The sequence below is a fragment of the Lissotriton vulgaris genome, chromosome 4_1 (genome assembly GCF_964263255.1).
Source record: "Lissotriton vulgaris chromosome 4_1, aLisVul1.2, whole genome shotgun sequence".
NCBI lineage: Eukaryota > Metazoa > Chordata > Amphibia > Caudata > Salamandridae > Lissotriton > Lissotriton vulgaris.
In genome coordinates this window covers 1,159,373,709-1,159,398,838 of record NC_141691.1, presented here as the reverse complement: position 1 = coordinate 1,159,398,838, position 25,130 = coordinate 1,159,373,709, and the positions used below count along the sequence as shown (strand labels likewise).

Below are 25,130 nucleotides of genomic sequence, written 5' to 3'. Positions count from 1 at the left end.
GTGAGTAGTAGAGAGTGAGTAGTAGACAGTAGTAGAGAGTAAGTAGTAGAGTGAGTAGTAGAGAGCAGTAGAAAGTGAGTAGTAGAGAGTAGTAAAGAGTGAGTAGTAGAGAGTGAGTAGTAGAGAGTGAGTAGTAGAGAGTAGTAGAGAATGAGTAGCAGAGAGAATAGTAGTGAGTAGTAGAGAGTGAGTAGTAGAGTGAGTAGTAGAGACTAGTAGAGAGAGAGTAGTAGAGAGTGAGTAGTAGACAGTAGTAGAGAGTGAGAAGTAGAGAGTGAGTAGTAGAGAGTAGTAGTGAGTAGTAAAGAGTGAGTAGTAGAGAGAGAGTAGTAGAGAGTGAGTAGTAGAGAGTAGTAGATAGTGAGTAGTAGGGAGTAGTGAGTAGCGAGTAGTAGGGAGTGAGTAGTAGAGAGAGAGTAGTAGAGAGTAGTAGAGTAGTAGAGAATGAGTAGTAGACAGTGAGTATTTGAGAGTAGTGGAGTAGGAGAGAGTAAGTAGTAGAGAGTAGTGGAGAATATTCCAAAGTTTGGCACAGCACCACTTTCACAATGAGTCCAATCAAATCATATCACTTAGAGTCCTTATTGAAGCGCTGAATCTTGGTGTATATTCAAATGCTTTTATTTTCCTTAAGTTTATGTACCACAGCCAGCCGAAAGGTTTCGTTCTGTACAACAGAACTTCTTCAGGGCGTTCTTATTTCCTTCAAGTTATGTCGGTATCCAGTTGTCATATAACTAGATATTTCTTCCAAATGTTAGACGAGACATAAGTATATTCTTATTCAAAGTGACTAGGTATCAATTTTACCCACACAATTCGGGCAGACTTGAGTAATTTATAGCATCCTCAAAGTCAGTCTTTCAAAAATTCCAAAGTATAGGACATGATAATCCAAATCCAAATGTTTCTCAAGAAAAGTAATTTACAATCGTTCGGAATATCGGTGTTTGGGCAGATATGATCCAGGGACCCCCAGTATGCAAGGGGAATTAGTCCCCCCTCTACAAACGCGCCAGTGGCCTGCATTGCAGAGAGGTGTAACAAGGGTGTGGCCTCATTACACTTCTCTGCAATGCAGCTCCCTCGCGCATACTGGAGGCTCCTGGTGGACCAGTTGACCCCAGGGACCCCCAGTATGCAAGGGGAATTAGTTCCCCCTCTGCAAACGCGGCAGTGGGCTGCGTTGCAGAGAGGTGTAACAAGGGGCATAGTCTCATTACACCTCTGCAATGCAGCCCCTGGCGCATACTGGAGGTTCCAGGTGGGCTAATTGGCCCCCAGGGGCCCCCAGTATGCAAGGGGAATTAGTTCCCCCTCTTCAAACATGCACGGGGGCTGCGTTGCAGAGAGGTGTAAAAAGGGTTGTGGCTTCATTACACCTCTCTGCAATGCAGTCCCCTGGCGCATACTGGAGATTCCTGGTGGGCTTTCAGGTCTTATATAGTTAGGAATTAGCATTAAAAAAACCTTTGAAATTCACTGAAAAAACCATAGGTTTCACACCAGTTATAGTTAGGAATTAGCATTTAAAAAACCTTTGAAATTCACTGAAAAAACCATAGGTTTCACACCAGTTATAGTTAGGAATTAGCATTTAAAAAACCTATTAAATTCACTGACAAAACCATAGATTTCACACCATTTATAGTTAGCTGGAAATTTTACTGACATAAAACCATTGAAATTCCCACGTTATAGTTAGTTGGACTCACTATAACTTGCGCGCCTGTAATGCACTGCTGATGACGTCACATATTACATCACTCATGACATGGTCAGTGACATCACTCATGACATCACTGATGACACCATCCTTGTGACAGAGTGACAGACCTAATTTCAGTGTAATGTAACGCTTGAAACACATATTCAAAAATAGAAACAAACATTTTCAAAAAAATGGAGATACCCAAACCAGTAACAACAACCAATTCAGTAATTCCACCATCTATATACACATCCACTCATTCACCAACAGTTCTATATAGTCACTCATATATATACTCACTCATCATATGTAGTGATACACCTATACATCCTGTTACACATCAGCAGTCATCCAAAAGTTACTCACACACATACTCACACATGCAAATAAACTATTGAACATCCATTTATTTGCATATACATTTATACACACACTACCACCTTACTTCTAAGGAAACTTACCCATACTTACTCTCTTAAACAATCACTTATAGAAACACATACTTATTTAAACAGGAACTCCTACAATCTCTCACTATATATACTATACTCACTTATATACATCAATACTCACATATACTAGATTAAAACATATGTCGTTACTAATGAAGACACTAGTGAGACAGTCATTCACTCACTAACACACACATATACACACTCATCCACCCATACAGTCCTGCACATATGCTGTCTTCAAAACACATACAAACAGTGAGTCAGTCACCAACCCCTGCAGCCACTTATACACAAAGAGAAACACTGATACAAACATTTAAATATTTAAACAATACTCGCTAATATATGTACTCACTAAGATACACGTAATAAGCCAGTTACCCAACCAATTTTTTTTAAAAAAAACATCCATTTACACACTTATTTAAACATTTATTCTTCCATCGACCTTTACAAATACATATATAAAACAAATTTATTTTTCAGAAAGACACACATTCACTGGATGGTGTCATCAGTGATGTCATGAGTGATGTCACTGACCATGTCATGAGTGATGTAATATGTGACGTCATCAGCAGTGCATTACAGGCGCGCAAGTTATAGTGAGTCCAACTAACTATAACGTGGGAATTTCAATGGTTTTATGTCAGTAAAATTTCCAGCTAACTATAAATGGTGTGAAATCTATGGTTTTGTCAGTGAATTTAATAGGTTTTTTAAATGCTAATTCCTAACTATAACTGGTGTGAAACCTATGGTTTTTTCAGTGAATATATATATATATATATATATATATATATATATATATATATATATATATATATATATATATATATATATATATATATATATATCGAACAAATCTTCAAACCTCCACTTGTGGTGAAAGAAGAGACGGCCCCCACGGCTTCAGGCAAGGCAATTTTATTAAGTACCTTTCAAGTGACGCGTTTCGAGTATCACAGTACTCTTGATCACACATATATTTATATATATATATGTTTCCATAGGTGCTCAGAAAGCATTGCAGAAAGGGGTTGTTAGCGGCGAATCAGCCTTTCCTCATGCCGGCCTCTGAAGAGATGTAAAACAGCATCGAAGCGCGTCAGGCCAAAGGATTAATTTGCCAGAGGCGAAAACAGCCTTGAACAGAGTCCTGCGGGGCTCCGATATACTGAGGATAATGGATCTAGAAAGTGGACTGCGCCCGAGTGCACAGGGTCACTCGCAGACTCTAGTGTGATCCACTGAATAAAACTAAAAGACGGATTCCAAAAGCAGATGAGTGCACAGGGACACTCGCAGGCGAAGATGTGATCCAATGAATAAAGCTCAAAAAACAACTCCGAACGCCAACATGGAGGCTGTCTAGCTCTGCTGGAAAAACGCTAATACGGAAATGAAAAAGCGAAAATCTAAACACATAATGGGTTAAAAAAATTCAACCTTGGGATAAACAATCCCCAAATGATGATGATAAAAAAACAAGCACATTAATTGACAAACTCATCGCCGCAGCCCGGCTTGGACAGGAAACCAGGCAACCTGTGTTGGGACGGGGGCGGGCCGCAAAAAGACAGGAGCCTACCCCGCGCTCCTGTGCCCGTGAAGTCAGCGTGTGATCTAGCGGGGCTCCCGTGCTCGTGGAGAGCCCCGCCTGCTGCTGAGACTGACCCGCTGCCGAGGGAGAGAGGGACAACCAGCGTGGTACACTGATGCAGCAGAGTGACGGAGCCTGTAGCGGAAAGAGCCCTGTGAGTGGGGGGGGGGTTGTGCGTGTCTGTGTGCGAGTGTGTGTGGACGTGTGTGTCTGTGTGCGTGTGTGTGTGTGTGCGTGTGTCAGTGTGTGTGCGCGTGTGTATGTGTGTGTGTGCATGTGTGTGTGAGTGTGTGTTTCCGGCATGCTGTCCGCGCTCGACCTGATCCGATTCCGGATGCGCGTGCCCATCTCCTGTGTCCTGGGAAGGAGAGCCGGTGACTATATGTCTCGCAGGCGAGACAGCGCTTTCGCGCTGTAATCGCCAGGTGCGAGACCTAAAAATTAATTGGGTTCATATTATGGAGCAATACATATTGTACTAACTACTATGATTCATTTGATTGCTTCAGTCAAGGTACTTCTTATTGATGCTGTATGGTGTGCCACCAGAGAAAGAGTCCCACAGAACTGTTTTGATTAATATTATAGTTATACCCTAGTCCCTTGGGGCATACAGGGTTGGTCTTTGTGATTACAGAATGGCTGGGACTCTAAGCCGCAGCAGCAGATCTCAGCTTTTTAATCATATATTGCAATAGTAAGAGCAGCATTTTCCTGAAAAGTATGTTTGGTATAAGCATTGCTCAATGAGAAAAGGTTAATTATATGATTGTATAAGTGTGATGAATTACCCAGTGTTGCTTGTTGGACTTCCTTCAGCAATAGCATTCAATAGGTTTGGGATGGCATAGAAATAAACAAAGCTAGAATTTGGTGGCATTCAACGTACATTCCCATCATTTAACTAAATCAAACATTCATTTCAAGCATAAGCCCCCGTGAAATGACCACACTGGCTAACGCCTCCCTCTCCTTACCACACGCTAAAGGGGTGTCGCTGCTAAGGGAAATAGTTTGACAGCTATGTTTACCCTCTTGCATAAGTAATCACAACCTGACACTAGCACAGATAGATGGAACCACCATTCATCCACCATCTGCAAACCCCAGCCCGGCGTCAACAGACACTAGTATAACAATGAGTCAAATTAGATCTTCATCAGGGATCTCAGACCGTGCGGAATCATTCCAGGGATGTACCTCACACCACACCAAATATATCTTCTGTCATGGAACATAGCTGGGCTAAGGTCTAAGGCAGCCTCCTCAAACTTGAATGCCTTCATAGAACAGTATGACATCTGTTTATTCCAGAAAACATGGTCAGTAGACCCCTTTTTTTGCCTAGGGTATTTGAATTGCTATGCTCCGGCTATCCATGGCAGCAAGGGTAGTCCCTCAGGTTTTAACAATCTGGGCCCGGCAGGACATTGGTCTTAAGATCCAGGAGCTCTCGACCGAGAACCCGGATGTTATCGCCATTCGGATGATGATCAGACCTTATGGCAGCGACGGCCCGTGGAGGGAGTTACGGTGGGGCAGGAGGGCGGGGAGGGGGAGGGGCAGGGCGGAGGTTGCTAAAAACCGGCATATGGATAATTGCAGGTAAGTAAACAATTTAATTAATAAAACGAATTTCGTAATGCGCCTTGCATCGCAACATGCAATGCAGTGCGAGCTACGAAATTCGTTTTATTAATTAAATTGTTTACTTACCTGCAATTATCCATATGCCGGTTTTTAGCAACCTCCACCCTGCCCCTCCCCCTCCCCGCCCTCCTGCCCCACCGTAACTCCCTCCACGGGCCGTCGCTGCCTTATGGCAATATTGAAATTTATAACATATGCAAGAGGAGTTAGAGGCAGGTGGAAATCTGACATCATAGTGGATGCAGACGTAGGTGAATCATCAATTACATTAGCTGGAGATTTTAATGTGATATTGAGCCACTTAATAGTGAGGACAATAATTTAGCAGCGGAGGAGGTTGCATTGTGGTGTATACCAAATTTAGAACTTCACCAAATAAAAAGATGGACAGAAGCAGGGATCCAACTGAAAGCAATCTGCCTAGAAAGAGGCATAAGGGTGGAAAACAGCAGAACCATCTCTGACAGAAAAGGGGCAAGTACGTATAACAATGGCCACCTTTCAAGTCGAATACCTTCTTGTTGAATTAAATCTATGGCACGCCCTTACGGGTATGGCTGTCACAGAGTGGGTGGAGAGTGACCACAATCCACTGTGTTCTACATTACGCTTCATGAACCCAGATGAATCAATACATCCCCCTAATTTAACAATTACTGTCAGCAATGACACACAGAGGCTTAAATGATCCAATATATTGAAAAAGCCAGATATATTGTCTTCCATCAGCAAGGATGCGGAGAATGTGGTAGCAGAAATTGAGGTTCTCCGCACCAATGCCCAGCCAATTGAGTTGATATCCACCATTCATGAAACCTTATTCGACAAATGTGGCCCTATGTTCAAAGACCTGATAGTGGCAGGGGTTCTCATGCTAAACCCCAGCAAAATTGGTATAACAAAGAATGTAAGCTAGCTCGTAAATATCTAGGGGAAAGTATTAGATTGAAAAACCCGAGTATGATAAAGAATGCCAGGAAGACATTTAAAAGAACGCATGAAAACGCAAGTATGGGACAAAAGCAGATGGCAGGAACTGAAAATAGCTTGCACCAGGAGTAATCTTCAATATTTTGGTCCCTTGTTAAATGGTGCATGAGTGAACAACTCCCTCTCCCACAAAATCATGCCGCTCCTGATACCTGGGCAAATCACTTTTCCAAACAGTACAGCAATAATGACGTTGAAGAAAAGTGAACCCTTAGTAGTTCCCCCTCATTGCTCGCCTGATCTGGTTTTGGAACTTCCTGATGTTAAGGCTGCCCTCAATATAATCGTGGGCGGCAAGCCCCTGGTGATGTCTGCTGATGTTTTTTTTTATATGACAAGGAGAACTGGGGCAGGTATATAATGTTGTAAGCAAATGCCATCACTCTTGGCGCCCCCATCCCAGACTCTAGGAGGGGGGCGGAGGTTATACCAGTATTTAAAAAGGGCGACAGATCTTTACCTGGGAATTACAGGCCGATCAGCCTTATTGATTCCATTCAAAAGGTGGTAGCACGTCTTGTTCTGGGAAAGGTGAAATTTTAACCCCCTACCCGGCTGGCTTTCGTGCACACATAAGCACAATAGATCAAGTTTTTAGATTTATTGTAATTTACTGGCGAATCGTGGTGCTTGGCAAAGGCTGCATGTATGCTGCCTTTGTCGACCTATAATCAGCCTTTGATTTAGTCTCACGCAACAAGCTTTGGGTGGTGTTTCATGACCTTGGCATGCCCATGGACTTGCTATACTAATGAGTTTTATGGCATGAGAACAATTTTCATACATTCTTTGGGGAAGGGAAGGGAACATCAGAAATCGTTGTTCAGTTGAAAAGGGAATGCGCCAAGGGTGTGTATTGGCCCCAATGTTATTTTCCCTTTTTATCAACAGGATTGCTACATTTTTATCTCTCACTTCCACTGATGCCCGACCCTCGCAAGTACCAAGACACCAATCCTGATGTTTGCCACCAGCACACTTATCATCTCAAAAACACCTAGTGACTTACAGCGTGCATTGACATTGTTGTAAGACTTTTGCAAGCTTCGAGGGTTAAAGATCAATGCGGCTAAAACAAAACAATCAGCATAGATATTTTAAGGGTAGAATTAATAAGGAGGGTCTACCCCTAGGGCATGTAGAGGCCTTCACCAACGTAGGCATTACTCTAGAGAAAAATATGTCCTGGAGGCCTCATGTGGAAACCATGGCACTGAAACATCGCCAGCAAGTGGGAGCTTTCAGTAATGAATTTAGAACATCCCTGACAAAACCTATAAGTCCAGAACTGAAGATCTATAACGCAAAGGTGGTGAGTACGGTTTTGTATCGGTCAGAACAATGGGGGTTCGAGAAAATCTTTAAGCTAGCTCTTGCAAAAAACAGGTTTCTACGAACACTCGCTGGCCTACCCCAAGGCACCCCTATCCTTCCATTGCTTAATGATTAGGAAGGAATCCATTGGTAGATATAGCTAGGCTTTGTCCAATCTTACCTGACGTTGAATATGGAGTACCTCGGAACTGAGCACTTTTGTAAATGGTCTTAGGGATATTATTGAGGCTAAGAATTTTCATAAAATAGACTGGCTACGGAACATTAAAAGGGCACTGGTTGGTAAGGTATTGTATAATTTATGTGAAAATCCATCTAGTACCCAGTAATTATCTAAAGAAGTGATAAAGAAAAGATACTGGAAAATACTGTGACAAAACATCACTCGAGCGAGCGATACCACTCAATTGACCGGGTTTTTTAACATAAAAACCTTGTCCTCGCCTTGAACATTATTGGGATATAATAACAAAACCCCTTGACAGTAAAACATTTTCAATTTAGAGTGGGTACTGTACCTTTAAAAGGCTTTATAGCTACATGGTCTCCATCTGGAGATAACAAATGTCCCGTCTGAACAGAGCATGCAGAAACATAACTTCATATTCTGTTTGTCTGCCCCACCTTTGCAGCTCCTCGTAAGGTCTGGCTAGCTCAGACCTGTAAGAATCTGGGTATGAGACAAACCAGTGTTGCGCTGAGAATTCTGTCCATGGACCCTTCATCTTGTTATGCAATCCCCCTAGCCAAAGTCCTATGGTGGGTGTGGTGTATAATATCAAAATTTGTTGTAAATGAGGTTAATCCAGCATGAAAAGATAATGGCTTAAATTGGAAGTTACTAACATCAGCATCACCTACTCGTGTTTGGGAAGCCACTAGTTTGCCTCTTTTGAGCTTTGATTCTGCATATTTATAGCAACCTTTACACAATCCTTACCTTGCTGTTCGCTTTGATATTATTGATAAGATGTGACTTTTTAAATGTCTTATGATGACCTGGCATCACTCCCGCTTCCACGGGGTGTTACCAGCATAGTTTTATTCTTTATTTTGAGTTCTGGTCAAGTTCATTTCTTGTAACGTCCATATCATCTTTAGCTGCTGCTTGCTGGTGTTTCAATTATAGGATCCTGTTCTTAACTATTTTTTTTGATGAATCGATATTGATACTTGTACGCCTTTTTGTCTTTTTCATGAGCTTTTGTCCTGCCCATTTATTGTAGTACGTTATTTTGCCGCTTGAGGGTGTTTTAACAACATGAATTAACGTTTAACTGTTACATGATGATTTGATATTGTTTGACTAATGTAAATGTATGCTATTTTAATTGTTCATACTGTATTTTATGTAGCAACACTTTTTATGACAAGCACTGTGTAAATAAAGCTGTTTTGGTTGGACTGGAAAGAAATAAACAAAACACTTCTAAATTCTAATTAACAGGGTCACAAATGATTAGATACACAGCGAGATGCTGACAGGAGATGATCTGAAAAGACTGTTTTCCAAATAGAATAAAGCAGTAATCAAAGAATGGTCACAAACTCCAGAAGGCAGGTAATATATACCATTTTAACACGTTTTTTAAGATAAGAATGATGGTCATCAAGGAACTCCTGATAACCATGGGCAGACTGGTATGGTTTAAAAATATTCTATTGAGGGTTTATAAACAGATCTTCGTTTCAACCTGTTTTCCATGACAAATAGTCTGACACTTATCTCTTTTTGTAAGAGTCTCTGAACTTGGATGGATGTTCTGATCAAATTTTTGCTGAATTAAACAACCGTAGTTAGTTTGCCATTGTTTTAAAAAAGTTTCAAGGTAGTATAGTGAATTTGTAAAAATAAAATGCAGTGACGTTTTAATATCACTCTGGACTGAACAAAAGCTTAACCAGATGTTGGACTTGGTCATTTCTGCAGGGTCATCCCCCAAATATTTTGCATCAATTCCTCCGTTTTTATGAACCCTTTTTTGGCTTTCAGGAATCTGCACAACTTACCACTGCTAACCAGTGCTAAAGTGCTTATGCTCTCTCCTTTTACCATGGTGAAATTAGCTTATACCCAATTGACACATTTAATTGACCTGTAAATCCCTAGTAAAGGACTACTACATATACCCAGGGCCTATAAATTAAATGTTACTAGTTAGTCTGCAACACTTCTTCCATCCACTAAAGTAGCCTTTTATTCATGATTCAGGAATATCATTGCAGCCTGTGTGTGCAGCTTTGAAACTGCCATTGCATCCTGGAAATAAACCTTTTGCCAGGTCTAAACCACCCTTTTCAATGTATTTAACCCCCACCCCCTTACTGTAGGCCCTTAACAGCAGACAGGTCAAGGTGCAGTCTATGTACAAAGTTGGACATGTACTTTTAAGTTTTACATGTCCTGGTAGTGAAAAACACTTGAATTCGTTTTCACTACTGTAAGACCTACCTCTCTAATAGGTTAACATCCGGTTCCCTTATTACAATTAATAACCGTTAATTGGTAAGTGTGATGGTAAAGTAAAGTCAAATTTTAAGTCATAATTCTGAAAATCCACATTTAGAAAGTTGCTATTTTCTTTTTAAACGATTTGGTGCCTGCAGCCTGTATCCAGGGTCACTTGACTTGGTGTAGTAGTCAGTTAGTCCTTGTGTATTGCTCCCAGATAGTGAGACAAAGAGGAATAGGTGTTGACAGGAAGGGCCATCTCTGACTTGATGAGGAGGAGGACTTGTCACCTAGCACATTTGCACATCACAAATGCTCTCCATGAGCATACTCAAAAAGAGTTTGGCACTAGTCTTTTGTGACCCGAGACATTTTGGGCCAAGGCAGGCAGGAAATTCCAAGCACTTCTGGGGGTGGAAAACTCCAGAACCTTCTACTTGGAGTGGGCACCAGACTTAAATAATGGAGCCCCAGACCCAACTCTTCAGGACACATCTGGATCTGTGGAAGACACAGAAGGACTGCTGCACTGCTCTGCAAGAAGGACTGCTAATCTGCTGCCCTGCTGCTCTACTGCCTTAGTGAAAAGAACTGGACCTGCATCTTGAACCCAGGACTATCTGAGTGATGTCAAGGGCTAGCTGTCTGGACTCCTGATCAGACCCTCAGTGACAGAAAAGGATCCAACTACCTTGAACACAGAACCTGGACTCTGTTTGCTGTGATTCCTCCCCCACCAAGTGGTAACCCCAGTCCTTGATCCTTGGAAGTGGACCTGAATGCTGTGGTCCTGTGGGCAGGTTTGAAGCAGTGCGACTGATCTCCCCGCTGCTCTGCTTCGGAGTCGCTGCTGTGTGAAGCATCCCTGAAGCAGGACCTTGCATTGAAGCCTCCTCAGAACTTGCACTGCATGACACATCGCTGACACATGCCTTTGCATTGCAAGTCCCTTGGCGATGACGTACTTGAGAACATAGCAGGGCTTTGCTTCGCAGACTTGCAGACATTGCATAATGCATCCTCGACACTGCATTGTTCATTGATGGCATTGTCAATGTTGACACAGGACTCCACATCCAAACAATACACCATTTTTATAAATTGGTGTGGGATATTTCTTAAGTTAATTACTCTTTAAAGTACTGCAGAACTAATTTAAATATTGCCTCTTAGCTAAACCTGGCTGCTTTTGTGCCACGTTACCAGAGGGTTAAGCGCTGGTTAATTTGGGGTTTGCTTGTGTTTCAGCCTGACAAGAATTGTGGTTGCTGCTTGAGTGGGGTTTCATCCCCCTCAACCAGTAACCCAATTTCCTACATCTGGTATCAAGAGACTCACCCTGAGCGTGTACTTTAGAATTAAAACAACATGTGAGATCTCAGTTTGACTAGATGCAGTGGCGGCTACTGTGAAGGCAAACGGGGGCAGTGTGGGGGTAGCGCAGGGGACAAAATAGGGTAAAGAAAATATTACTTACCTGCTGGACGTCACCGCCTCGGTTGTCTTCTGCTTGTCTGCTCCTGTCGACTCCCTGAAGCCAATCCACAGGCTCCCAGACACCCAAGGCCAATCCAGATGCTGATTTCATGCCATGCTGGTAATCCTATTACAAAACAACAAACTTGCCAGTGTTGAGGAATTGATTTACACAAACTATTGAAATGGTGTACATGACAATAACATGGACACTAGCTTTATAAATTGCAACTTTATAAAGCTAGTGTCCATGTTATTGTCATGTACACCATTTCAATAGTTTGTGTAAATCAATTCCTCAGCACTGGCAAGTTTGTTGTTTTGTAATAGTTTACATTGGCTCAGCCTTGCTGAGTTTAGGAGCCAAGACCCTTTTTGTTTCCTAGGTAATCCTATTACCAGCATGAGACTGGCGCCAGGGTTGGTTTGAGTACCCTGGTTTAGTGCTCAGAAAGGGACTGGAAGCCGGTGTCTCTTCTCCACCCAGTTGTACAACACAGTTCAGGTTGGAGAAAGGCTAAGTGTGCATTTCGGTTTGTCTGGGCGGAGAAAGGTAGCCAAACCCACATGTGCACTCAGTGCCTCCCATTCCTCCTCCCTGTTGCTAAATCTCCATCAGGATGGCCCGCCCCCAAGAATCGGCTTAGTGAGAGCGAAGAAAAATAAAATGATAATATTTGTCCTGGGCGCACTGCTGAAAGAGCAGTGGGGCGAACCTCCTCTGCCTTAACAAAGACGCCACCACTGAATGGATGTCTGTTTTAATGCAATACAAGGAGCTACTATTGGTAACATGTGGAATGGAAATCCATGTCTCTTTTTTAACAATCTTATTGGATGTGCCCCTGCCAGAAAATCATTAATCATTCAATTAGCATGTAAACATCTCCACTTATCAAAAGGAAGGAGTAGTATTTATTTATTTTATGGCTGTAATATGCACCCTTTTTCATAAATGCAGATATAAGACAGGATGTGTATTGGTAGATCATCCTCCCAGGCCATTTATTATTTTTGTTTGACAACTCATTAGTTTCACCCATAGTATAATTACAGTGATTTCCATTAATTTCTGTCTACTGTTGTTCATGATGCTTTTCCCTCCACTAATCCTTTCAGGAATGTTTCCGCGAATCATTTATTTCACTTTATCAGATGCACTGTCCTCTACCTTTTCCCTTAAATCCTTTACGCCTTCTGCTAAATGCCCTTAATTATGAATCAAATGTGAGACATCTCACCGGTATGCCTCTATAGATCACATCCCTTGACTGGCCATAGCATAAGCACAGAAGGCTCAATTGCATAAAGTGCCCTGTCTCCCAGCACTTTGGCATCACAGAAGAGGCCACATGCATTTGTGCTCCCCCTTTCATAATACAAATAGTGGCCGTGCACATATAGAACCAATGCTACCTTAAGGAGTCTAGCCCAATGTAAATGGAGAAAAACATTTTGTCATATAATGGAGGCAGAGGCAGAGGCAAAGTGGCCATTAGCAGGAACACTGATTGAGTGGCACTCGATGGTGAACCCTGCATGGGAAAATGGGGTCCCATTGACCTCCCATATATCCGGCTGCAGGTGGGTGCAGTCACTCACTGCATGCACCCATAGTTGGCTCTTTGTTCCCTTTTTTTAAATAGGCAAGGGGGGCAGTACAAGTTCAAGCCCACCCTGGGGTAACCATTCAGTATACCAGGGTACACTGTCTCTCTTGGCACCTGAAGCATCTAGTTAATAGTGCACTCTAGCTATAATGAGGGCACCCATATCTGTTTATGCCTGTAATTTCCTGGCCCTTCATAGTCTCTACTCCTCTACACTTGTTTAAAAATAATCCTAATGTCAAATGCGTATTTCTATTCATAATCCCAAATGATGTTTTCCCTCTTAAAACATTTGCCTACTTTACAGATGATCTATTGCATTTGGCCTCATCAATACTGCACCAGCAAAGATTTCAAGTCCCTTTTCTGTAATGTATTGTTCTTCTTCATCAGTTTTTGACATCTAGTGTTCTGTCTTTTATTTGAAGTACTGACTAAAATTATGATATAATCTACACAATGGTTAACTAATTGTATCCATCTTTTCTATTTTACATTACCAATACGTCAATCCTTTACTCTCTTCTGGATTTTCCAGCTTTTTAGATATTAGCTATTGACATCTCAATATTAAAGAAAACGTTTCAATTTTCTCTCTAATGTTTTCTATAGCTAAAACACTGGAGCATATGTTGAGTCTCAAGTTACTTTTTTCCAAAAATGAAACAAAGGAACAGTTTCTTTTCTTAGCACACCTTAAATTAAAAATACTAGTACCACTTTCATAATTGTTAGTGCAATTTTTTATTTTGTATCTCATATGCTTTGTGTAATATGCTTTTGCTAGAAGTGCTGATAGTCATATACTTAAACAGCAATCTCTGGTTTGGGTGAAATGGCATCTGGAAGGCTGATGACTACCTAATCACAACAAGATCCACTGCAGATGCAATCCCTGAGATCAGGGAAATGGTATTGCAAATGTATTACAAGCAGTTGCGGCTCCTGCGGGTAAGCGTGGAGGAGCGGGCGGGTATTATGTTGACAGATGATGGAATAGGGAAAATTAAATAAATAAATAAATCCTATTCCTTTGTCTGTCGACATCCCCCTGCCCCGCCCGCCCCGCCACCCCACTGCGTTTAACTGCAAGAGCCACAACTGGTGACAAGCATGTTATGTGTTTTATTAACTACTCTCAGCATACCTGTGACTGCTGCTGCTTCCCACATGCTTGGCTCTCAGCTCATGCTGCATAGGTGTGAAACCTTAGTCTTAACAAAGATGTGAATAGTTTACCTACCACGCGCAGAGAATCAAGCCATACAACACCAAGATACCAGTGCACCCTCGCCACCCATGTCATAGCACAAAACTCCATGAAGTTTTTGCTCTGTGATATCTGCCACAATATTGTACTAACTGTGGAGGTGGTCATAATTACAGCTGTCTACCTGTCAAGTTACGTACCTCTCTCTCAATAGATGTTTAGTCTTTGGCATTCTGCAGGACAGACTCAGCACTTTCAGGGGGGAACATCCATGACAACGCGGTCAAAACACTTCGCTGCCATTACCACGCGTCTTTTACAACGCAAGTCGTTCCCACGACTTGCGCTGGAGGGCGCTCTAGACTAAGGAATAGAAGATTTACTATTCTAACACCTTCCCTACTGTTTGTAGGCTGGTGTTGGAATAGTAAATCTAACTATTCCTAAGCCCAGCACCCTACATTGCAAGTCGTGGTAACGACTTGCGTTGTAAAACCTGCATTGTGATCGCATTGTAACATCATACAACCCTTTCAGGCATTACCACTTCAGTGGATTCGGATGTCAGCGCTAAAGACACACGGGTTATTACTATGTTACTAGAAGAGGGGAACCAAAAGTAAAGCCATGAGATTTGAGAGAGCAACATATGTGACTTGAGAGATTAAGAACTTTGAAGCTCAGCTGATTGCTTTGATGAAGGCATGTGAATTGAGGAATCTACTCCAGCAACATGCTGAAACTATTATACAGGTTGTTGAAGGGACACAACTTGCAATGTGACCTTCTTTGCAGAAGAGGTAAGAGGATGTCTTTTCCCAACAGACAATATGCTGAATTGAACAATGGTAGCTGGCAATTTATAACAGCCTACTGCCTGGCTCACCGTGAAAGCTTCAGCATAATAAACCTCCTCTTCAAGACACCAGTATGAATGGCCCAGGTGAATGTTTCTCTATCTATTCTCAACACATCATCCTTTGCAGAGTGAAATGGTTATGTCCTGCGCACTAAATAGTTCTAACTGCGCGACTGAGAAATGTAGCCTGTTCACTACCTCTTCAATTGTTATTGGGGATTTGCTGCTATACCCTTCTGACCACATTTAGCATCCAGACTAATGACCACATAATCAGCATGAAAAAAAGTAAGGGGGGCTGCCCAATATAACCCTACGTAACCTGGGCAATCAAACAAAAACACCAAAGGGCAGTTGTGGCCATGGGGACAAATGAATAGCCCGTTTAAGGAATCAACAGCAAAGCCCTCAATTGTCACTGAATCATAAATGTAATCAATTTATAAATGTCCTACACCTGCATATGTAAACATTTACACCCTGTACTGTCATGTTTGAGATTTTTAGGGTTTCAAGATCTTTGATTCAGGCAAGACCATTCAACAATATTAAACAAATGACCTTTATATACATAAAATTCCATACAGCCACATAGTACAATTTACATATATACATATATCTTAAGTAAGAAATATCCTCACATTTATTCCTCGTTGTTCTGGAGATTACATAGTTTTCTTTTATTCCTTATTATTTTGCAAAGAGGTGGTCATATAAAAAAAATCCAGATGTTATTCCAGCTAGAAGTCACCACTGAGTATAAGAGTACAGTGCACAAGCACTGCTCCATTTCTCCTTATGACTGTACTAATAGTCTTGTGATATAGCTTATGGGCTTCTTCTTATCTGAAAAGTCAACACATTTTGGCCAATACATCTTTCCGGCCTCCTTAGGACCATGAATAAAAGTGAATGAAAAGCCTTAAGATATCTCACAAAGGGTACCCATAAACTACACACTTCATAGGAATTAATCGAAATACAACAAGTCCCAAAGGTGATTTACTCCTATGATAAGTTTATCCCTGAAAGGTAGAAGCAGCATCTCGTTTGTCATTCTCCTTGTGCGTCATGTGCCAGTTCGAGGGTGGGCAGACGCTGAAGAAAAGCTTCAGAATATTCCTAGCAACTCTACATGGGAGTGAGGGGTTAACCTTGGTGACGATAGGAACTCTGGTGGAGGTGGATACCGATCTTAAGATCAAAGCATCTATAAAAACATTGGAAACAAAGGCTAATTCTTGAACAGTTCTTGAACAATTTGGCCAGTGGTGCCATCTTGCCATGGCTTGCAGCAGTTGCTGACAAACCACAGGAATATTTCAAATAAAGCCCATTCGGGATGCATGACAAGCTGAAACCCGAGAATCAGACAAATTATGGATGTTCTTGAGGTTACAGATAATTGGGAGCAAAACAACCCACTTAAATGGGATTATCTCTTTATTCAAGCCCTCATGATCTTTTCTTCTGATTAGTACTCTATTATCTTCTGACATGCTGTCATACATCTGGGAGATGGTACCAATTGATCACTCAGTTTCATCACTGGAATCGGATTTTGCAGGAAGTTGTTACTAGATATATCCGCCCAGGTTTTATACTATAAAAGGAGGTATGCATACTAGTTCTTTATCTGGCAGTTTCAGATTCTATTAGAAGCAACCGACGAACAGCCTCTCTTGATATATTATGTGATTCAATTAAGACCTTCTTTCAGGGGATTTCTAAATCCACCCCCCCCCCCCCCCAGGTGACTAAAATGAACATTTAAAAGCAAGAAAAAGAAACACAAATATATGAAAAAAGATGGTTATTCTTCATGGTGTACAGATTAGGAAACACTAATCTAAATGTAATTCTCCTTATCTCAAAACCAGTAGAGTAAATGGAGGGGGAGATTTATAGTGATTAAAGGTAGTAGAACAAACATGTGTGCGTTTATTTTCAAATCTCCTATATTTAAAAGTGGGGAAATCTCAGGAATATTACTAGCATAGCTTGTAAAGAGCAAGAGTCAGAAATTAATTACTGAAAATAGAAATAAATCTTGAAGTGTAATATGGAACGGTAATGGCATGTTACATGTCCTCAGAACGCCTTGTAACAAGCTTTATTGCATCCCTAATGAGACCTCATTACTTCCAATGGAAAAATATGCACAGTTTCTTGAAACAATATGTCACTCTACAGTTAGGAAAGAACCAAATGTATTCCAGGGGGCTGTGTTCACCGTAGAAGCAGTCAAAAGTTAGTAGTGACAAACGTAGCAGGCTTAGAGGTGTTACCAGCAGATATGTACAAGATATCAATAGTTGAAATGACACCACTATTCATTTTGATGCTTGGGAGAAACATGAGGCATGTATGCATTTATGCATATATGTATATGGTATTTCTATAGCGTGAACCTAGGTAAAAGGCACCTGAGCATTCAGTCCAGGGTCAAAGACAAGCAGAAAAGCCACAGGTGTCAAGATAGGTACCTGGATTTCATGAAGTCTAATAACATTCTCAGCATACTGGCACAAGCCAAAATAGCTGTTTTATCCATAGTTATTTTTAACTGGAACCCTGCACTATTTTCCAGAAAAATTATTTATGATGTGCTCCCAGATTTTTTTTAATTGGTTGAGCTCATCCGGGTGGTAATCACCTAATTGATTGAGAGGAAGCACCCATGATGAAGCATGCCGTCATATGAATGGTGTGGTGCCGCGTCTCATATCTTAAGGACATTTGCGTAGGACATGACATAAAGCCTTAAATGGGAGACTGATTGGTGTTAGAGCTATTACGCTTTTTGTGGTATAATATAATCACCAGAGAACCAGGCTATTGAAATTGGTTCAATAGATTAATGGACTAGTGTCTAACCACATATAGCATTTGCTAACTATTGGAAACAGAAAACAAGTACAAACAATCCTATTTTTTCATAGCTTCTAGCAATGATTTGAGAAATGTTATTCATGTCCATGTAGCATTCATAATCAAGCATGGTCAACCTGAAAATATCAACACACCTACCTCCGAGGAAGAGCGCAACCACTTTATGTATTTTTTTTGTAGTATTCAGAGGAATTCAACAATCATTTATTGTACATATGAAAATATGATTTTCGATTCTCCTTCAAAATGGACTACAGTAAACTAATTTTGATAGGGACGAGGGATTGGGACATGGAATTAGGATGCCAAGTATAATAAAAGTTTGTCCATTGTCCAACGCCTACATGTTACAACCATTTGCAGGCATAAATGAACACATGTTGTAGGTTATACATGGTTTTGCTAAATGGGTCCCTAATGTCATGATAGACTCTGCAATGATATAGACTCTAACCTGGTCCTAGAACTTCCAGAGTCATGACTGAGGGTGCTTTACTGAACAATATATTTGCGGAGTGAGTATACATAAGACCTAATATATGTATAGACAATATTTCATTCTATAATGTGTATTTTGAAGTGTTTATGTTACTTTTCACATATGCCAGCAATTATTCCTGCCATTTCTTTGAACAACTATTTCTGAAAATGGATATGTTATTCTGATACATATCAGGATGCACGTTCTAATAGTGAATGTTGTTCTCAAATCCTCTGCTTCTCTCTCTTAGTAAAATGTAATGTGGCACCAAGTACTGCCAAGGTAAACACCCTAGGCACAGATCCCAATACAGAAATTGCAAATTACTTAACCGTTTGGTAATTGCAAGAATATATTATGTAAATCGACTGTAACTCAGCTGATGGCAATCAAATACATATTTTTCAGGACTCCTGCTTTCTTTTTCCCTCATTATGCAATCTCTACCTTACAAAGTACCCTCAGGCCATGCATTCATTCAACAAGTTAAGCCTCACTGGTGACTTTATTTCTGAAACAAGTGGCACAAAAGTCTTACAATTCATAATAAAGCTCACAGAGATTCAGGATTTCTGAGCAAACTTCTTCAGAGATGTTCTTCCACATAGGTTAACCAGCTGGATTGACTAGTGTTAGCCAGGTTTGGGGATATGTTACACTTATTCATATTACCCATGCTCTGCTCCGGTTGATCAGAATAGCCCCAGTGCTGTAGGAAATTTGGTAAAAGTTCAGATCTGTCCTCTTAAAGAATTTACAAAAGATGGCAAGTAGAATAGGACATCTTATCTGCGAGATATGCTTTCAAGACGCCTTCCAAGCTCCCCAATGCATTTGTCTCCCAAACAGTAGGCCTCATTTATGAAAAGTGACACATCGCTCCGTGAAAACAGCGATGCGTCACTTTTCCCTGCACTCTTCCTGCGACACTAACAATGCGTCATATTTACAGTATGACGCATCATGTCGCAAGGAGTTAGAGATACGTCAGTATTTCTGAAGTATCTGTAGGCTTATAAGTGACACATTGCTGGAGTTTCACAAAAGTGACGCAACTCCAGCAATGTGTACTTTCACATGGGCAAGTCCCATGTTGTTAGTGCCAGCGCCAGTCTTACGCCTGCCATGAGGCAGGTGTAAGATTTTGATGCATTAGCGTCTAAGAAATAGCACAGTGAAATCTTATAGATTTCACTGCGTAACTTATATGACTCTTTCTTGCGTCAATACGCCCCCTTTGCATACATACCTGGCGCAGGTATAATGTGGCGCAGGGCTTTACAAACTGACGCATCTACCTAGATGCATCACTTTGTAAATATGGTGCAACAAGGCACATTTTTTACTCTGCTGTTGCTTCACAAAAAGTGACGCACCAGCAGCGTAAAAGTGATGCAAGGGCTCATAAATAAGCCCCAGAGCATTTAGAAGCTTCGAAAAAATGCTAGTAACCAAAAGTATGCAAAAGAAAGAATTGATGGACGGAATGCTGGGCAATGCAAACAGTCACCCCAACTCACAAGGATCTGGGTTGAATCCATCATTATTTTGCTCACCACACCACCTCAGTTTTATTTATTTTTATTTTATGTAGCTTATAAAGCGCACAGCTACCCCCGGAGGGGTGTCCCGGCGCTGGAACCTGAATCCTAGAGGGGAAAGAAGGAACGGACAGGGGAAGTGACATGATAAATCAAAGTCTAGAAAAGAGCCAGGTTTTGAGTCTGGCCCGGAAGACAGATTCAGAAGGGCAGAATCTGAGATCGACTGGCAGGGAGTTCCATAGTTTTGCAGCAATGACACTGAACCCTCTGCCACCCATTCTGGACAGTCTAAAGCGGGGAGAGATCAGAAGGCATAGGTCATTGGATCTCAAAGATCTGATGGACCGGGATATTGAAACTCGTTTTTTTAGATAGTTTGGTCCGCGATCATTAATGGCTCGATGAGTCAGGGTGAGGATCTTAAACTGAATTCGGCTGGCCACAGGTAGCCAGTGCAGTTCCCTACGATATGCGGCAACTGACTGATGATAAGAAATATTACCAATCAGCCTCGCCGCCTCATTCTGGACAATCTGCAGCCGGTCAATCAGGTATTGGGGAGCTCCGGCATAAAGGCTATTAGCATAGTCCAGGTGGGACGTGATGAGAGCGTGGGTAACTGTCCGGCAGGAATCCAAAGGGAGATAGGGGAGGATTTTCCTGATCATGCGTAGCTTCAGGAAGCAGGCCGAGGTCACTTTTTGAATCTGAGTCTTGCATGATAGAGAGTCATTGAAATGAAAGCCCAAGTTGCGGGCCGAATGGACGGGAGAGGGAGCGGGATCGAGTGCCGTGGGCCACCACCAGGAGGAGGGGATGGAATTTTTCTGGTTAAAAAAACAGCACCTCTGTTTTGTCTGCGTTGAGTCTTAGATGGTTTTCAGACATCCACTCACTGATGTTGTTAAGGCACCGGCGGAAGTTGGAGAACGCGGAGTCAGAGTGGCCTCTAAAGGAGAACACTAGCTGAGTATCATCAGCATAAGAGACCACCCTGACTCCGTAGGACTCCACCACGCCGGCCAGTGGGGCAAGATATATGTTAAAAAACAGAGGGCTGAGGGCCGAGCCCTGTGGCACACCGCAAGATAAGGGTTTTTCCTCCGATCTGAAAGGCCGCAACAGCACCCTTTGACTTCTTCCAGAGAGGAAGGACTCGATCCAACTGATGGCGGTGCCGCCAATGCCCATATGCCGTAGTCGGTCAAGGAGGATGGAGTGGGATACAGTATCGAATGCCGCGGACAGGTCGAGGAGGACCAGCATGGCCAGTTTGGACCCAGCCATATGCAAATCAGTCTTGACCCTGTTCCGTGTGGGAACAGTCCAGACGAACTACCAAGCTAGGTCCTCGCTGGACCGGAAACAAGCATCCTTTGGACCGGTTTCAGGGCATCAAACTTCAACAGCCAGGCTAGCTTGAATCCAGTAGTGTAGTTAGCAAGGGACACACGTCTGGGCATACCCTTCACACTTACGGCGACAAATGCAAAAGAAAAAAATGATGGACGGAATAATGGACAATGCAAACATTCACTCCCAGTCACAAGGATCTGAGTTAAATCCATCATTCTTTTGCCGTCACCCTGAGTGTAACCAAAATAGTCACCATCATGAACAACGAACCAAAGATCTTTTTCTTATATACACATGAAAGAAAATGCCCGCTGTTAAGTGCAGCTGCACTTTAGCACACACCTTCGCCCTTCAAATGTACAGACCAGGGTTGTCACCTACAACAATGCAAATAAAAGGGTCTCTCACCCTTTGCCTCGGTCATTCACCAGCAGCAGCCAGTTATCAGCATTTTTATGTGCAGGGAAGATCTGTTGTGCCGCACTCTGTTGTTGATCCGCCAGCAGGAAGTGATTTGCAGGATCTGTTGAAGGAAATGTTGGAAAATCAATGCTTTTAATCACATGACACCATCTGTCGCAGATGCCTTTACATTATGCGCCATTAATACATAATAGTTTTCACGAGTCGGTGCCCAAACCAATTTCTGGATTAATACATCAAATACTAAATCGTCCTCAATGTAGAATAATCAATATTACCATGGAAATTCTATTTTTTAATACGAAAATATACGCAAAGGTTAAAGATACGGAATATATTTCGCAGTGTATACATTTGATATTAAATTGTGTTTTGTGTGGAAAATGCCTACCAGATGTAAATAACATTGAGACTCGCTTTTCAGATGAAACTCTCAAAATCTCAAATGTGTTCACTAATTCCTAAAAGTTAAACATTTTTACAAATAGTAGGATGGAGATTTATTAAACCAGAGGCAACAGCGTGGTCACCTAGATTAATTTTATAGACACATGATCATGAAAGGGAATATCCAAAGATAGTAGGTTACCTATAAATAATTGTAATAACTTTTTATTGAGGCATCTTGCTTTTAGATTACAAGTATTTCCAGTTCCCGAAGCGGGGCGAAGAAGTGATTTGCCCAGGATCACAACATGTTTGCTCAAATGGCTATGCTGAGATTAAAACCGAGGTGTCCAATGTCAACAACATTGCCACTAGGCTACACCTTCTCCCCAGTGTGCCTATGGCTTTAGTGTATTATTTCAGCACATGAATAAAAACACAATTAATTATTATGTTTCAATTCATATGCAGGAACTGGTGTTTTAAAGAAACGCATTAAAATCCTTGCTATAGCAGCAGTTTGTATGATAATACTATTTTGCCTTTTTTTTAAAACTTTTTACAATATAGATTGCACAGCAATTGGAACCCGAGTGATGCTTCTCCAGCCCCACATGCCAAGAATGGTCAAATGTGTTATTTCCTTATTTTTTGTAGAAATATGTAGTATCCATTGTTGAAGGTTTTTAAAATCTGAACGTTAGCATACGTTATTGTTTTTCATTAGATCCTGTAACTTGAGATCCTTCTATCAATCAATCAATCAATCAACCAATCAGCGGTTTGTAAAATGCAGTTACTCACCCGTGAGGGTCTCAAGGCGCAGAGGTGGGTGGGAGGTTGGGACTGCTGATCCACCTGGGCGCTGGGGTTCCTTCGCTAGTGATCGCATTTGAAAGCAACTCAAAACTGCATTTTATATAGGGCAGAATTCAGAATCGTATAGTTTTAGAAGAAACTTTGGGGCAGATTTATGAGGCCCTTGCGCCTCTTTGCGCTGCAATTGCGTCACTTTATTTGACGCAACAGCGGCGCAAACAATGCGCCCTATTTACAACGTGACGCATTTAGGAGATGCGTCACGTTGTAAAGCCCTGCGCCATAAGGAGGCGTCCCTGCGCAGGGGGGGGGGGGGCGTTCCTGCGCAGGAACGCCTCCTAAAAGTGGCTGAGTGAAATTGAAATCCATAAGATTTCACTCAGTCACTTTCAGGCCAATGCTGCGTCAAAACCCTGCGCCTGCTTGAAGCAGGCATAGGTCTTGACGCAGCATTGTGAAGATTGGGCACCCCCGAGCCTTGCTGGAGCTGCGTCGCGCTTGCGACGCAACTCCAGCAATGCGCCACCTTTACGGCACAGATGCGTCACGCATCTGTGCCGTTTTTGCCCCATGGTGCGCCGCATTTACAATGCGGCGCACCATGGGTGGCGGAGCTATGGCGCACTGTGGCGCGCATTAACTGGCGCATCCCTGGGGATGCGCCAGTTAACATAAATATGCCCCAATGATAGTAGCAGAAACCCCTTCTTTAGACCAAATATAAAGAATTATAATATGGATCATTCTGATTACGTGAAAAATTACTTTATTTCAAGTTTTACTGTGCATCTGTATCTTTAGGGGCCAGATTAACACAGGATTTTCACTTTTTTCTGTAATTGCTTTTTTCTCATATGCTTACTCAAATACATAACGTGTACATTTGCAAAATGCACTCTGGGTATTTATTTAGCAATGAAGACATTTATTGGCTGTAAGCGCTATAGATGTTCACCGATGCAGACCCCGACTAAGCATGTTAATATCTCTGTGCATTTGTTATGCACAAATAGATATTCTGGGACTGCTGTAGATGGATTTGCAATGCTAGGAACGTACATGAATGTCTCCTGACAGTATTGCAGCCATCTATACTCGACTGATCATGCACTGAGGTCAAATTCTCATGATCAATGAATGATACACATTTTGTGCACTAGAAAGACCAGAACAATGAGGTATCTTCTAAGATATAGTGATGCTTTTCTTTTTTCCTTAACTGGTTCACTTTAGTCTGCTTGCTGTCAACGCACTATAGCACAATGTACTGTATGTGATGTCAAGCGTAGGGTTTGTATTGGAAAGTGACCCTTTTGAGAGAAACTTAGCACTGAGTGTTGATAACTTTGGCCTGAGAGGTCGGACACTCATACATATATCAAAGAATTTCTCCAACTTAGGGGCAGATTTATGAAGGCCTTGCGCCTCCGGTGCGTCACTTTTTCCCATGTTAAAAATGACGCACCGGCGGCGCAAGGCCTTCATAAATCTGCCCCTTAGTGTTTGAAATGCAGACAGCACAAATCCGAAACAGTGAGCAGGGATTGCTTTCCACTGTTTCCAACTTCAGCTGACATGCGAGCGGGTCTGCACTGAGTCTGTACAACTCTTCATGATATGGTCTCATGGGTGACAGACAAAAATCATATATATATCTACAAATGTTATGGAACTTAAGGAATTAATTAATGATTATCTTGCAAGCTCCATTTTGGGTCTAATTTCTATTACTATGTAAGATTGCTATTACCAGCAAGATTGTTGCACGACCCAGCTCGCAGTTGGGCGCTGCAAAACTAAGTCTGGCTGTGATGTTCCTATCAGGTCACATGAAGCTGTATTGCAATGCTATAAAACTGAATGTGCAGACAGTGACC

At 41.8% G+C, this 25,130-nt stretch overlaps 1 protein-coding gene across 1 annotated transcript in view; it reads right to left on the bottom strand.

The window, feature by feature from the left end:
- Positions 1-25,130, bottom strand: part of CDH18 (cadherin 18) — a 2,230,955-nt gene that overhangs the window by 1,915,627 nt on the left and 290,198 nt on the right. The window contains exon 3 of the mRNA XM_086965396.1: positions 22,033-22,147. The gene's annotated coding sequence lies outside the window, so the exon portion shown is untranslated. The remainder of the gene's footprint in view (positions 1-22,032; positions 22,148-25,130) is intronic.